Source organism: Oryx dammah, unplaced genomic scaffold (genome assembly GCF_014754425.2).
Source record: "Oryx dammah isolate SB20612 unplaced genomic scaffold, SCBI_Odam_1.1 HiC_scaffold_23, whole genome shotgun sequence".
Taxonomy (NCBI): Eukaryota; Metazoa; Chordata; class Mammalia; order Artiodactyla; family Bovidae; genus Oryx; species Oryx dammah.
In genome coordinates, this window is record NW_024070207.1 from 108,240,528 (window position 1) to 108,256,770 (window position 16,243).

Below are 16,243 nucleotides of genomic sequence, written 5' to 3' on the forward strand. Positions count from 1 at the left end.
TACCCTTTCCAATTATAGTTCTTTTGAATGGGGAGAAATTAACTCAAAGCCAGGCAATCTATTGCCAACCAGTAGGCAATCAGAACCTCTGATTAAGGAATAGTTATTGTAACTGGGAGACACTGAACACCCAAACAGAAAGATCTGGTAAAGTAAGATCCAGAGTCAGTATATAACAAGCCAGAAAATTTGCACTTGTCAAAGTTATGAAGGAACAAACATTAAAAGGTTTCCAGATATGAGCAGTCTTCAGAGAAGACAGTGGAACAGATGTAATAAAGAAACATGGATGAAAAACTATGGTCAGAAAGTCAGAGAGAAATTGAGAGATTGCATTTTGGTGATTTTCTATTCCCCATGAGGCTCAGTTATAGTTTCTGCAGTTTTCTGTTCAGTGCAATTCGCCTATATATTTATAATGATCTCTTTGTTTACTTGAACTTGCTTTACTGTACTTCTGCCTTTTCCTCAAAATGATATCTAACCAATATAGATACTACCTCTGTTTGTTTCTACCACTGCATTCAGACTTGTAAAATATACATGTAAGTGATCAAGAGCTTTCTCCATTCCCATTTATGCTAGCGAGAAAAGCAATCAAAATCAGTTGTGGAATTTCAGCCTTACAACTCCTGAAAAAAATTTTTTTTCTTTTTCACTCCTAAAACTAAGGACCAATATTTATCATTTTGATCATTTAGACAGTAAAACTGTCATTGTGTAAAATATTAAATCTTTTTCAAGTCATGCTATGACTTAGTGTCTTGCAAGGATGTCTGACTTATGAGCCCTAAATTATACTAATAATACAGTTTTCATATGTATAATATAAAAATTTCATGAGTATAAACATTTTCCCATTTTGTTTCAAAACAGGAAATAATATTTGACATTGTAGAAAAGGGATGGGCATACATACTGTAGACTGAATCTAGCCTGTCACCTTTTTAAAATAAAGTTTTTTATTGTACCTACACCCATACCCATTCTATATATTGTCTGTGGCTGCTTTCATTCTACAATGACAGGATCAAGTAATTGCAATGAAGACCATATAGCTTGTAAAACCTGAAATATTTCCTATTTAGTTCTTCACAGAAAAAAGAAAAAGTTACTTACCCCTGCTTGTAGAAATACAAGACACATTATTTACCAACTTAACAGCATAAACACTAGTAGAAAACATAAGTGACTTAAGTGGGGCTTAAATTTCTATATATTTACTGGATTATGAACTCAAAAAATGTTCTACCTTCTTCTAGGGAATAACTGGAATAATTTTTTTGCTACACAGAATCATGATAAGCAGGGAAGGATTGTTTGGTGATTTTAAATATAAAGCGTCTTTAATAAAATGATGAGACACATGGTATTTTATTATCTGCAATGAACAAAGTTAAAACAAAGAATTCAGTTCAAAGAAATGAAATTCATTAGGAAAATTAAGAAATAGGAAAGATGGGATTGTATTTAAAAGTATAGGATGACTTCAAAGAAGCTAAGTAGGCAAAATTATAAAATTACAATGATCTAAAATTCTAATGGAGGTATCCATTGGGTGGAAAGTAGGCTAGGCTATTATAAAGCAGAACAAAGATATTTCACAATTAAAACTAAGGTCAACTTGCTTAAAAATACAAAGTTATGAGACTGAAAAGACAAACTAAAATCTGAACTTTATATTTCTCATATCATAAATAGCATCAAAAACTATCTATTGAAGAAAACATGTGTTAACATGATATTGATAAATAAAGCACACTGTCATGAGCTAAACAGTTCTTGAAGCATGATATATTACAATGTTATACTGCTTGTTTTCTTTCCCTCCATATGCTCTCCTCCAACATAGAGATTATATGTTTGCCATTTTGTTTTCACATCCCTCTCCTCAATCAAAACTGCTGGTGATTTCCCACTGAACTGTGGCATTTTAGAGCTAAAATCATTAAGTGCTATCAAGTCCACTAACACACAAGGGCAATGAGAAATGTAAGGTGAAACAGTTTTCCTATGTGACATATCTGAACAAAAAGTGGATGTTCAGATTGAACCCCAAGGCCTCTAATAACTAGATCAGTGTCTGTCTACTATATTGAACTTTTCTTGTATACGGTTTTCTTTGATCTTTATGTTTACTGGTTTGTTACTTGAAAATCATTCTCTTGATACACTGCTTTTCTGGTTTGCTGCTTCACATTTGGCTATAAAATTCATGTCCAGTCTCAGTTTTTCTGCATTTCTCGCATGATAGTAAAGTGCTGGAGAGCTTTGCACAATGCTCATTACATAGAAAGCACTGGTAAAGTTAACTGTATTTAAAGGCAAATAGGAAGCTCCTTTCTTCTTCTGTGAAGCATGATTTTCCTTCCTCTTAATTGCTTTAGAACATGTGTCCTGATGTATTCATTTGGCTTTTGATACCTTCTCCCCTGTGTTGTCTTTTATTTTTTCCTGTACTTGTAACTGTGGTGTAATCCAAATATATTGTGAGTCCTTAAAGGCAAAAATGATTTGTAACACTCTGAACATAATAATTGCTCAATAATGTTTATTAAACAAAATAGAAATTAAAAGTTTTGTTCTCCATTGTGGCTGTACCAATTTACATTCCCACCAATGCTGTAGGAGGGTTCCCTTTTCTTCACATCCTCTCCAGCATTTATTATTTATAGGCCTTTTACTGATGACCATTCTGACTGGTGTGAGGTGCTATTCATTGTAGTTTTCATTTGCATTTCTCTATTAGTGATGTTGAGTATCTTTTCATGTGTCTGTTGGTCATCTGTATGTTTTCTTTGGAGAAGTATCTATTTAGGTCCTCTGCTCATTTTTTGAATTGCATTGTTTGTTTTTCTGATGTCAAGATATATGGATTGTTTATGTATTTTGGAAATTAATTGCTTGTTGGTGGCATTATTTGCCAGAGAAGGCAATGGCAACCCACTCCAGTACTCTTGCCTGGAAAATCCCATGGACAGAGGAGGCTGGTAGGCTGCAGTCCATGGGGTCATGAAGAGTCAGACACAACTGAGCGACTTCACTTTCACTTTCATGCACTGGAGAAGGAAATGGCAACCCACTCCAGTGTTTTACCTGGAGAATCCCAGGGACAGTGGAGCCTGGTGGGCTGCCGTCTATGGGGTCTCATAGAGTCAGACATGACTGAAGTGACGTAGCAGCAGCAGCATTGCTTGCAAACATTTTGTCTCACATGGTGGGTTGTATTTTCATTTTGTTTATGGTTTCCTTTTCTGTGCAAAAACTTTTAACTTTAATAAGGTCCCATTTGTTTATTTTTGTGTTTATTTACATTACTCTAGGAGACAGACCACCAGGGAAGCAACCAGGAGACAGATCCAAATAATTATTGCCGTGATTTATGTCAAAGAGTGTTCTGCCTATATTTTCCTCTAAGAGTTTTATAGGATCTGGTAATACATTTAAGTCTTTAATCCATTTGGGGTTTATTTTTGTATATGGTGTTAGAAAATGTTCTAATTTCATTCTTGTACATGTAGCTGTCCAGTTTTCCCGGCACCACTTATTGAAAACACTGTCTTTTCTCCCTTGTATATTTTTGCCTCCTTTGTGGTAGATTAATTGACTGTGAGTATGTGGGGTTTGTTTTTGGACTTTCTGTTGTTTTCCATTGATCTATGTGTGTGTTTTTCTGCCACAACTATACTGTTTGGATGACTGTAGCTTTGTAGTATAGTCTTAAGTCAGGGTGCCTGATTACTCTAGTTCCATTCTCCTTTCTCAAGATTGTTTTGGCTCTTCAGGGTCTTTTGTGTCTCCATACAAATTAAAAAAAAAATTTGTTCTAGTTTTGTGAAAAATGCCTTTGGTAATTTGGTAGAGATTGCATTGAATCTGTAGATTGCCTTGAGTATTTCAGTCATTTTAACAGTTTTCTTTTTTATATGTGAAATCTAAAATAAAAGAAACCAGAGAAAAAAACCTACCAGAAAAAAAAAAAAAAAAACACCATACATACAGAGAACAAATCGGTTGTTGTCAGAGGTAGAGGGGTGAGGATCAGAAGGGGATGGAGTGGGGTTGATGGGAATCATTCGGATTCCCTATGTGGTTGCTACTGCAGCAGATCCTCACTGCATCACCCTAGCCATCACCATGGTGAAGTTGAACAAAACTTAACTTTTCTACAAAGAAAAGGAAATTATATGCATCCATCAGAATTAACAAAGTCTAATTTTACTGATGTGTAAGGATTTCCAAGAAATAATGATTTTAAAAAAACCTAGTCAAGGAAGAATATAAATATAACCTCAGTTTTGTACAATATACAGCTTTTAGGAGAAAAATAAGATTTTAAGAAAAGAAAGAATATTTGTCTTTGGACAGCAAGGGTTAATTGGAAATCTTAGTGAGTGAAGAAAGGAAACAAATCAAGCATTCACAAACAAAAGCATATCTTTACTAAGTTTATGTAAGACAATAAGAAAAAAAAATCAGCACCTATGTTGAGATGGATATAAAGAAAAGACTGCTTTGTCTAAGCTGTAGAGGAAATGCCTGGGATAGAGGTGTCTATTAATGTCAGGAGAGAGGAATTTAGGAAAAGAGGGGGGTCAAGATATATAATCAACTTCTCTAAGTTTAACCTTACACCTGGGCTATGACTATGTTCTGTGATTTGGGATACTGTCTGAGATCATAATCAGCATTGTAACAAGTAGCTAGTTCATTCCAATAAGCACCATCAATGGCAGATAATGGGATTATTTGATAACATTGGTTGTATGAAAAAGAAATTACTTCCTTGCATTTATGTAATAGCCATCCAGCAAATTCAGATAGTTTTCTTTTTTTCTTACATAGCAAAAATGGCTACTTGGTTGTTTAGTGACATTTCAAACTTTGTAAAGATAAAAATTTTTTATTAAAATATCAAATACTTTGAAAACTTAGATATGTAGTATCATAATACAGTATTGGTCAGTGTCTTGGCCCTGGATCAGCACATTAGTATCATCTGGGAATACTGTAGAAAAGAAAACTCTGAGTCTACCTGAGACCTACTGAATCAGAAACTCTGGGGTGGATCCCAGCAATTTGTGTTTTAATTGGCTTTCTAGAGGATTCCTTTGAAATGCCACAGTTTCAATAGTGTGGTTTAATCCAGAGTCCAAATAATGGCAAAGGACAGGAAAAGGAAGAAGTGAAGACATAGATCTAGCTTGTCTTTCTGAATTATCTGAGATTTTATAATTCAGATATAGTCTTGACATCCCTTAGATTTTACTCAAATTTGAGAAATGCCAGTTTTCCCCCTGATTGAGCTGAGTGTTTACAGAGCTAATTCCATGTGAAAAAAGACTGATATCTTTTGTTATCACTGCTTCTATGCACAATAGGGACTTTCAAGGCCCTTTCTTTCTTTCCTTTGTTGAAATGAATTTTGGGGACTTTTCAAGTCGTGTGTTACTGAGTGCAGCAATTTGTTTCCAAAATTGGACTGGTTCATTGTCATTTTCAACCAACCACAAAGACTTTATCTATTGAAACACAAATGACCAAATAACATGAGAAACATAGTCAATCTCCTTTTTAATGAGATAAATTCAAGTTATGAGCACAGTGGGAGTATATGTTTTTGGTCTATTCTATTTTCATGGATGATTTTTTAAATGATGCAGCCATTACTTACATATATATACATAAGCAAACAAACACTCAAAATGTCTTGGTGTTAGAAAGCAAATTGACAGTTTTTTCTTTCTTTCCAATTTTTGAATAATGTGTATTCTGTGTCCACGATGTGCCAGATATTATGGTAGAAACTTAACATGTATTATCTTATTTAATTCTCAAAACAAGTTTGTGAGGCCCTCCTTTATAACAGACAGCTTTCATATTCAGTTCAGTTCAGTCACTCAGTCGTGTCTGACTCTTTGCGACCCCATGAATCGCAGCACGCCAGGCCTCCCTGTCCATCACCATCTCCCGGGGTTCACTCAGACTCACGTCTATCGAGTCAATGATGCCATCCAGCCATCTCGTCCTCTGTCGTCCCCTTCTCCTCCTGCCCCCAATCCCTCCCAGCATCAGAGTCTTTTCCAATGAGTCAACTCTTCGCATGAGGTGGCCAAAGTACTGGAGTTTCAGCTTTAGCATCATTCCTTCCAAAGAAATCCCAGGGCTGATCTCCTTCAGAATGGACTGGTTGAATCTCCTCATATTAGCTGTCAATTAATGAGCACTGGACTCTAAACTTTTTACTAGACTAATATACAAAGTCATTTCACACCATGTGTTTACCTCTACCAGCTAAATTGCCTCAACATCAGAAGCTGATTCTAGGGTGGACACACTAGAATTGAATACCGCATGAGGTGAGCCTGAAATATCCCTCATTCAATCCATTGTTATTAATGCATCCACTTCCATGAGTATGCTGTCTACCTGCAAATGCTAAACATCAGTCAGTGCAAGAGCAGGGATTTTTTTGTTTCCTCTTTGAATGGAATGTGGATACAATCACTTTGGAAGACAGTTCAGTGGTTTCTTATAACACTCATAATAGTCTTAACCTATAATCTAGCAAGCCAGTTCCTAGGTAATTACCTAACTAATTTGAAAAATTAGGTCCACACAAACACCTGCACTTGAATGTTTATAGTAGCTTTATTGATAATCACCAAAAAGTTGAGGCAACCAGAATGTCCATGAAAAAGAGAATGGATAAGTGAAATGTGGGACATGCATATAGTAGAATAATATTTAGTGATAAAATGGCAAAGCTAGCAGTGCAGATGAATCATAAAGACACAGATGAATCATAAAGGCATGTTGCTGCTGCTGCTAGGTCACTTCAGTCGTGTCCAACTCTGTGTGACTCCATAGACGGCAGCCCACCAGGCTCCCCTGTCCCTGGGATTCTCCAGGCAAGAACACTGGAGTGGGTTGCCATTTCCTTCTCCAATGCACGAAAGTGAAAAGTGAAAGGGAAGTTGTTCAGTCGTGTCTGACTCTTCGTGACCCCATGGACTGCAGCCTACCAGGCTCCTCTGTCCATGGGATTTTCCAGGCAAGAGTACTGGAGTGGGTTGCCATTGCCTTCTCCAAAGGCATGTTACTAAGTAGAAAAAAAAAGTTTGAAAAAGCTGCATACTTTATGATTCTATTTATATTATACTCTGGAAAGTGCAAATGTGAGGCCAGGGGAACCCAGAAAAAGCAATGCATGCTGTGAACAAAGAATCTATATTACTAATAAATGAGATAATCCCTTTGACAAAGAATAGGAGTATAATGTGCTGACCTAATGAATAGCTTTGGAGATTAGTGGAGACTCTTAAGATGCAAGGCAAAAGGAACTGTACATGAGAACTTGATTCTAGTTGATAAGGTTGTTTCCCATGGGGTAAGGATTAAGAATTCTGAAACTGCTACACTTGTCCTGTAGAACTGAACAATTAAGTTAATGGATGGCAGACTATGGCACCCTTATTTTTCACGTTGGAGATAGAGGTGACAGATAGGCAGGATGGAAAGGCTAGAATAACCCATTTGATACTGGATTGGAGTTGGAGACTTTAATATGAACTCATGTTTAATTTATTAGAGATTCAAATGGATACATATAGAAATATTCATAGATATGGATATATACATGTTTTAGTACACACACATACACACACATTTTCTTGCTTTGACAACTGAGAGGACCTGGAAATAACGAGTCTTCTGGAGCAATGAGTACATTCAATGCCCAAATTTTGATTTCTATTACCATCCCCCAAGAAAGGGAACCAGGGATCCTTAGAGAAATGGCTGATTCTAGGAATGGAGCAGGAACATTAATAGATGAGCCTGGAGTATCTTGTAGTGCCAGAAAATAAGGAAATGCTAAAGAAGAAGAAACCTACAATAGTTGAGTGATGTCAACATAATATGGGAGTCAACTGAAAGAACTCCAAAGCAGAAACAGTTTGGACAACAAAATAAGCAATGTGGTGTTACAGTGTGACTCAATATTTTTTTAAAAATCTGTGAGACCATACTAAAATAAACCAATTAATTGGAGAGAATAGACAAATATGCCATGAAGAAAAATTCCAAATAATTTATTTATAGATTTTTTTCCCCTGTAAAGGAGGTGACACATAGCTTCTAACTCCTTAAGTATGGGCTCTATGTAGTGACTTCCTTCCAAAAAAGTACAGTATGCATGGGGGAAAATGAGTGACTCTGTAGTAGGGACACTTGGTAAACACTATCTCAGCCACATCATCAAGGTTAACATCAGAAATGATAAGACTTGATAATAGCATAACCTCTTGATATGATGTGATTAGAATGGTAACCTCCTCCCCAAACCTGTAACTCCAGTCTAATTGTGAGAAACACATCAAACAAAATGAAAATGAGGGATATTCTTCAAAATAGCTGATCAGTACTCATTGAAATTGCCAAGGTCATCAAAAACAATGTCTTAGAATCTGACGTTTGGTGAAAGAGCCTAAGGAAACCTAAGGACTTTATGTACTGTCATAACTGGAATGTGATCCTGGAATACAAAAAAGATATCCAGTAAAAACTAAGGAAATTTGCAGAGTATGGATTTTAGTTAATAACAATGAAGTTAATAGGGGAAACTAGGTGTGGAGTGTATAAGAATTCTCTGTACTGATTTTGCAACTTTTCTAAAAATCTAAAATTATTCTAAACTTAAAATTTTCATTAAAAAATGTAATGTGATAGTATACATGTTTCAATGCCATTCTCCCAAATCATCCTGCCCTCTCCCTCTCCCACAGAGTCCAAAAGTCTGTTCTATACATCTGTGTCCCTTTTGCTGTCTTGCATACAGGGTTAGCATTACCATCTTTATAAATTCCATATATATGTGTTAGTATACTGTATTGGTGTTTTTCTTTCTGGCTTACTTCACTCTGTATAATCGGCTCCAGTTTCATCCACCTCATTAGAACAGATTCAAATGTATCCTTGATAATATGGGGAGAGAGGTGGGAGGGGGGTTCAGGATTGGGAACTCATGTACACCCATGGCAGATTCATGTCAATGTATGGCAAAACCAATACAGTATTGTAAAGTAAAATAAAAATAAAAAAGAAAGAAAGAAAGAAAATTTTAAAAAAATAAATTAAAAAAATGTAATGTGACTCATGTGGTTAGACTGGATAAAATATGTTGAGAATTGTGTGATATTCTTGTGTAGTTGTGGTTCAGTCACTAAGTAGTGTCCAACTCTTTGTGACACCATGGACTGCAACATGCCAGGCTTCCCTGTCCTTCACCATCTCCCAGAGCTTGCTCAAATTCATGTCCATCGAGTTGGTGATGCTATCCAACCATCTCATCCTCTGCTGCCCCCTTCTCTTCTGCCCTCAGTTTTTGCCAGCTTCAGGGTGTTTTCCAATGAGTCAGTTCTTTGCATCAGGTGGCCAAAGTATTGTGACTTCAGCTTCAGTCCTTCCAATGAATATTCAGGGTTGATTTCCTTTAAGATTGACTGGTTTGATCTCCTTGCTGTCCAAGAAACTTTCAAGTGTAGCTTCTCCAACACCACAGTTCAAAAGCATCAGTTCTTCACCACTCAGCCTTCTTTATGGTCCAGCTCTCACATCTGTACATGACTACTGGAAAAACCATACCTTTGACTGTACAGACCTTTGTAAGAAAGTGATGTCTCTGCTTTTTAATGTGCTGTCTATGTTTGTCATAGCTTTTCTTCCAAGGATCAAGCATCTTTTAATTTCATGGCTGCAGTCACCACCCACAGTGTTTTGGAGCCCAAGAAACTAAACTCTGTCACTGTTTCTACTTTTCCCTCATTCTTATGTGGAGTGGTCTACTTTGGGAAAGTTTTATTATTTGAATCAAGGTGATGATCATAGTTATGGTACAAGTTTAGCAAGTATGACTGGTATGTATTATATTAATATGTTTTATGATTAAAATATAAATTTAAATAACTCAGTAGCTGATGAGAAAGTGGAAAATCCTTTTCCCCATGCCCTGCTATAGTACCTCTCCAAATTCATGCAGTTGACGCTTTCCAGTTATTTGGAAATATGTTTCTTTTATTCAGTCTTTTAAACAAATACTACCATTTTCTTGATCCTCATAATTAAATGGTCTCCCTATACAGCCCTCTTCAAAGTCTGTATACAACGGTGATCACAATTTATCTTCCCTGTTAACTCAAAATAATTCGTTGTAATCAAAGACTTTTTAAAAATTTCATAGATAAGTCATATTTCATTTCAAATTTCATCTCATTTTCATTTCAAGCTCATTATCATGAACTTTACCTTGCCTTTATCTTTTTGTAGCAAAATTTCCATCTAGATATTGTTGGGAATTGTCTCCCAAATTTCTTGCTAGGTCATTGACTCAACCAATATTTATGGAGTACCTTTCCCTGATAGCTCAGTTGGTAAAGAATCCACCTGCAATGCAGGTGACCCCAGTTTGATTCCTGGGTCGGGAGGATACCCTGGAGAAGGGATAGGCTACCCAGTCCAGTATACTTGGGCTTCCCTTGTCACTCAGCTGGTAAAGAATCCACTTGCAATGTGGGAGACCTGGGTTCGATCCCTGGGTTGGGAAAATCACCTGGAGAAGGGAAAGGCTACCCACTGCAGTATTCTGGCCTAGGGAATTTCATGGACGGTATACCCATGGGGTCCCAACAAGTCAGACATGACTGAGCAACTTTCACTTTCACTTTTTCTGTATGTCAGATATTAGCTTAGGCTTTGAGATATAGTGGTATGCAAAATATACAAAATCCCTCCTAGCATAGAGTTTGAATTCTGATGAGTGTGAATAAGAAAGATGGAAAGTGTAGGAAAGTTAATAAATTATATGACATCAGATGATAAATTCTAGGAAGAAAAACAAAAGAGAATAAGATGATAAAAATGAATGAAGACTGTGTGTTCTTTTTTGAATATAGGATATAAGAACATGTCTCCTGATAAAGTAGGGAATATCAATAAGGTAGTGAGCTAGGTGGCTGTATTGGGAGGTAGTTATCAAAATGCATCAACCAGCAACATCAGCATGACTGGGCAACTTTCTGGGAATGCAAATCAGTGCATCCCATGTTAGACCTAATGAATCAGAAACCCTGGGTGTGGGATCCCACAACATGTATTTTAACAAGCCCTTATGTGCTGCTAATGCAGCTAAAGTTTGAGGGGCCCCCTGTACCCTATGTTGTAGGGGCTATCATTTCATGTGAAAATAATAGCAGGTGCAAAGGCATGGAGAAAAGAGTTATTTTGCTTGAAGAACAGCAAAGAGGTCAAAGATGGCTGCCACAGAGTGAGTAAAGAGATCAGTAAAAACTAGGAGGTGAAAGTAGAGATTAGTGTGGGGATTAGGGAAGTAGAGTGTATTGTGACTTGTAGATGCTGTGACATTAGTTCTTATTCTGAGTTGGGCAGCCTGTGCAGTATACTGAGCAGAGACGTAACTTGACTGAACTGACTTTTTTAGAACATCTGTCTCTAAAGTGTGGATGATAGAGTGTGGCAGTTATGGCAGAGTGGAGGCCAGTAAGGGGCAAGGGGATTAACTACATTAATCCAGCTCTTATTTTGTTGAGATGGGTGTCCCAACTTTACAGCCTTGCTGTGAGGATTGAAAGACTTATGACTATTACTTACTTCCCAAATGATCTTTTATTTTAAAATTAAGTCTATTAGAGTTGGGGTAATTCCTTTGAGGTAAAGGAAGAACCAGTCGATGTTTGCCTACTCGTATTCTTCAAATTATCTCAATGAAGGCACTTTAGAAAGTTACAAAGTACAGAATATTCCGACTGTATAGTAATCTTCCTCTGAATTGTCTTTGTTAGTTCAACTGTGTAAATCTTCTGTAAATTATTGTGGTTGACCATTGTGTCACATATGGCTAGTGGTGGATGGTGTCTGATTCCTTTCTTCTGAGGACCATGTGGAAATGATCCTTACACATCTCCTTGAAGATGGATAACTATATTCCTGCTGAAGTTCTGCTTCATGAAAGTGAGCCAAGGTGGTTTTTGTCAATGTGAGGCACTTTCCCTTCCTTTAGCTTGGTTTCTTGAGTAAAAGCATGAAATGTATAAAGTAATCACTTAACAAATACTTATTGACAATGATGTGTCAGTAGGGGCAGAATTAAAATTTCAACCCAGGAACATGTAACTGTAAACCCAGAACAGTTCTCTCAATGATATGGCCTTTCCCTTACTATCAAAGACAAGTAGAATTATATCTCTATTGTAGACTCAAGATTATAGGGCATTTTCTTGCTTCTGCAGTGAATGAGCCCTGCTACCTTAATACGCAGTCCTACTTCTGTGCCTCCTTTCTTACAGATTGAAAGGAAAGGACTAGATGATGTTTAGAAGGGCTGTGGACTTGATGTCTGGGCTGTGGGGTTGAATAGAGCTGGACTCATGTCAGTATTCCTGTGTTTTCCCAGAAGTAGTTGACTTCTGTCCTATGCAAAATAGGGGTTCTTGCTCTCTGGTATGCTCTCTCTACCTCTCTCATTCACTCTCTTTTTTCTCTCTCAGATTTGTTGTATAACTTTAAAACAACTCTCTTTTTTTAAATTGAAGTATAGTTGATTTACAGTGTTCTGCTAATTTTTACTGTACAGCTCCATTATACATGTGTATACATTATTTTTTTTTAATATTCTTTTCCATTATGGTTTAGGGCTTCCTAGGTTGCACTAGTGGTAAAGAACTCACCTGCCAATGCAGAAGACATAAGAGATGGCATAGTCAATCCTGGGTCAGAAAGATCCCCTGGAGAAGGAAATGGCAACCCACTCCAGTATTCTTGCCTGGAGAATCCCATGGACAGAGGAGCCTGGTAGACTGCAGTCCATAGTGTCGCAAAGAGTTGGACCCTGTTGAAGTGACTTAGCACTCACACACGCATCCATTCTTTTTTTTTTTTTAATATTCTTTTCCATTATGGTTTATCCCAGGAGATTGGATATAATTCTCTTTGCTATACAATGAAAGTGAAAGTCACTCAATTGTGTCTGACTCTTTGTGACCCCATGGACTATAAAGTCCATGGAATTCTCCAGGCCAGAATACTAGATTGGGTAGCCTTTCCCTTCTCTATAGGACCTTACCAACCCAGGGATCGAACCCAGGTCTCCCACACTGCAGGTAGATTCTTTACCAGCTGAGCCCCCTTGCAGTAGGACCTTGTTTATCCATTCTAAATGTAATAGTTTGCATTTATTGCAATAATAACTTCAAACTCCCAGTTTATCCCTCCCCATTGTTGTATAATATTAAATATAGAAAGGTGGCTAGTCCAAGCCCACATCCTTTCACACATTTATTATTTACTACCTAATTTGTGGTAGCACCATTCTAGACAGATGGGATAAAGTAGTGAATAAGACATACAAATATGCCTCTCTTCATGGAACATAAAAATATGAGGACAATCAGTGCAAATTTCTTTCTTTTTCTCAAGATATTGTTCCTTTCACTTCTGAAAATATGCTATACTATCTCTCCTATTCTTTCCAAAACCCTTTCCAAACCTCTTCTTTTATTTTATTAGTGTGGAGTTCTGTACATGGCCAATTTTTTCACTGACGTTTAAAGGTAAAATGAAGCTATCTGTTTTTATCACTGTATGGTCTGTCAGTACTTTATGTATGGAAAATGGAAGATCTATCTTAAGACTGCATTTTGTAACTATGCAGCTAAAAAAACAGCAACATAATAAAATCTTTCCTTGAAATGTGACTATTTAAAAACACTTTCCCCGCATCGGCTGTAACTAGTTCTGTATCTTTATCATCATCTTTACTGAACCATTTGAAATGAAATTATAGATACAATGACATTACATCAGAAATAGTTCATGCTGTGTCTCTTAAGAATAGGGGTTTTTCCTTCATAACTAAACTCGTACCCCTCCAAGGTGTTTAACAATGATAGAGTACTTTTAATCAACACAGAGTTCATAATCACATTTCCCCAAACTTCCCTAAATGCTTTTTCAGATTTTTGTTTCTGGACTAGGATCCAATCGAGGGTAATTTAGCACATTTGATTGTCATATGTCTGTAAATTCTTTTTAATCTAGAAAGTTCCTGTCAACCCCTTTTTCTTTTTTGACAGTGATATTTTGAAGAGATCAGGTCAATTGTCTTGTAGAATGCCCCATATTTTGATTGATCTAAATGTTTCCTCATGATTAAATGCATGATAAAAATTTTTGATAAGAATTCTCTAAATGTGCACTTCTTATTAATAGAGTCTCAGAAAACACATCTTGTCGGTTTGTGCCACAATGGGTATCCTAGTTTGAAGACAGAATTAAGATAGTGTTTTCTCATTCTCCCTGTTGCAGAGGTATTTTTTATCCATTGTAAATAATAAGCTACTGTGGCTTCATGCTATGAGACCATATTACCATCCTCCTCCAACATTTCACATAATCGTTTTAGAATCTATGCATGATTCTCACCTTAATCAGTAGTCATATTAGTGGTTGCAAAGGTCATTGGCAGTTTTTTATTGTATTGTTATGTACAAATGGATTAGCTAGCATTTTTGTACACCAAAGAGCTTTCCGTTATGTCCCTTTTGCTTTCGAATATCACTATAGACTTGGTGTTTCTTATACTGAATATAATATGAGCTATCATCATTAATATGTAGTTTTTTGATGTGCAAATCCCAGTTAGACCAGTGGAAGTCATGTTGAGGCAACTCTTCTTGTTCCCTTTGGTATGACGTAATGGAGTGTTTAAACATTGTATATAAAGGTTTATTTCTTGAAACACAGTGACAAAACATTGGCTGTCCTTTGATATTTCCTCTAATAAGTTAGAAATGATCATTCTAAGCCTATTTCTCCATTTTTTTTGTAACAGAATGAGTAAAAAAAATTTTTAATGAATCACTTCATGAGTGATGAGCTACTCCCAAGAAACTGCACATAAAACACCTGTGTCACAGCTGTTCTCAGCTGCATTCATGTCATCTCTGATCATTCTGAAGGTGGGGGGAAACCCTGCCATTTTTTAATGAGGGTTAATTATGGAGGAAAAATTTTACAGAGTTCTCACAAAGCTTACTACTGTTCTTGAGTAGTATCGGTGATGGGTAATTATTTATCACTGTACGTAGTTGCTGATAAAGCAATTTTTGGTAAAGTCTTGACAGTTTGTTATGACTGATATCAGGTATATTATTTTTTAATTGGCCTTCTCTTCTCTAGCTGAGGAACAGGCCATGCCATCTATCAGGCAGGAAGCTGGTTTTTAAATTGCTCCTGCATACCTGTAGTTCATGTGTAATACTTGGTTTTCTGTGCCTCCTGAAGTTTGATGTTTTATCACTTCTGTTTAGAGAGTAAATGCTCATCATTTTGAGTGTTTACTGGTATTTCATGTAATTATTTGCAATGAATGTTTACCCTTTGGGCGCAACTACATGAAATTGTTTTGCCCTCTGAGAATGACTGTCACAAGGCAATAAATGACCTTCACAGTTCTATCACCCTATGTGGCACTTATAGATATTCATTTTGTATTTTTATAAGGAAATAAATGAAGAATTTAAGAAAGAAAGAAAGGCACAGCAGAGTGTGATGGTGTCTAATAAAGATGCAGCTTATGCTCTTGGCTCAACTTATTGTCCTGGAGCCAGGCCTCAATACCCCCACCTCTTTCTTGCAAAACCTGGCCCTAGCATCACTACAATAGACAACCCGGCAGACAGGGTAGGAGATGTGGTGAAATCAGACAAGAACCTCAGCCAAAAGAAAAAGAAAAGCATCAGAAGACAGGCTAAGTGAGAAATAATTCATCATTATGAGTGCCTAACTAAGAGGGACATAATCCAATTAAATGCATCAATTCAGAGTTGGTGGTAGGGGAGGGGATTGACTGTGGTGAAACAGTCCATATGAAATACTGAAACTCTGAAGCCAAAAAAGATACCAGTCAGGAACTGTTGTGCACTAACTCAGTTTCTCTTTGGCTGAAGATGCATCTCTACTGACTCCTGAGTTCAGTCTAGGAATCCAGAAAGCCAAAAATTTATAATCATTCTCCTGAACAGAAGCATTTGGATTATTAATATGAGTTCTTCTGAAATAATGAGTAAATCCTTTATGTAAAGAATATTTTTAAAACACCTTTTGAGAATTAATTAGTCTCCTTTCTCGCTCTAACAAGACCTTCCTTGTTCTGGAAGTATCCCAGATG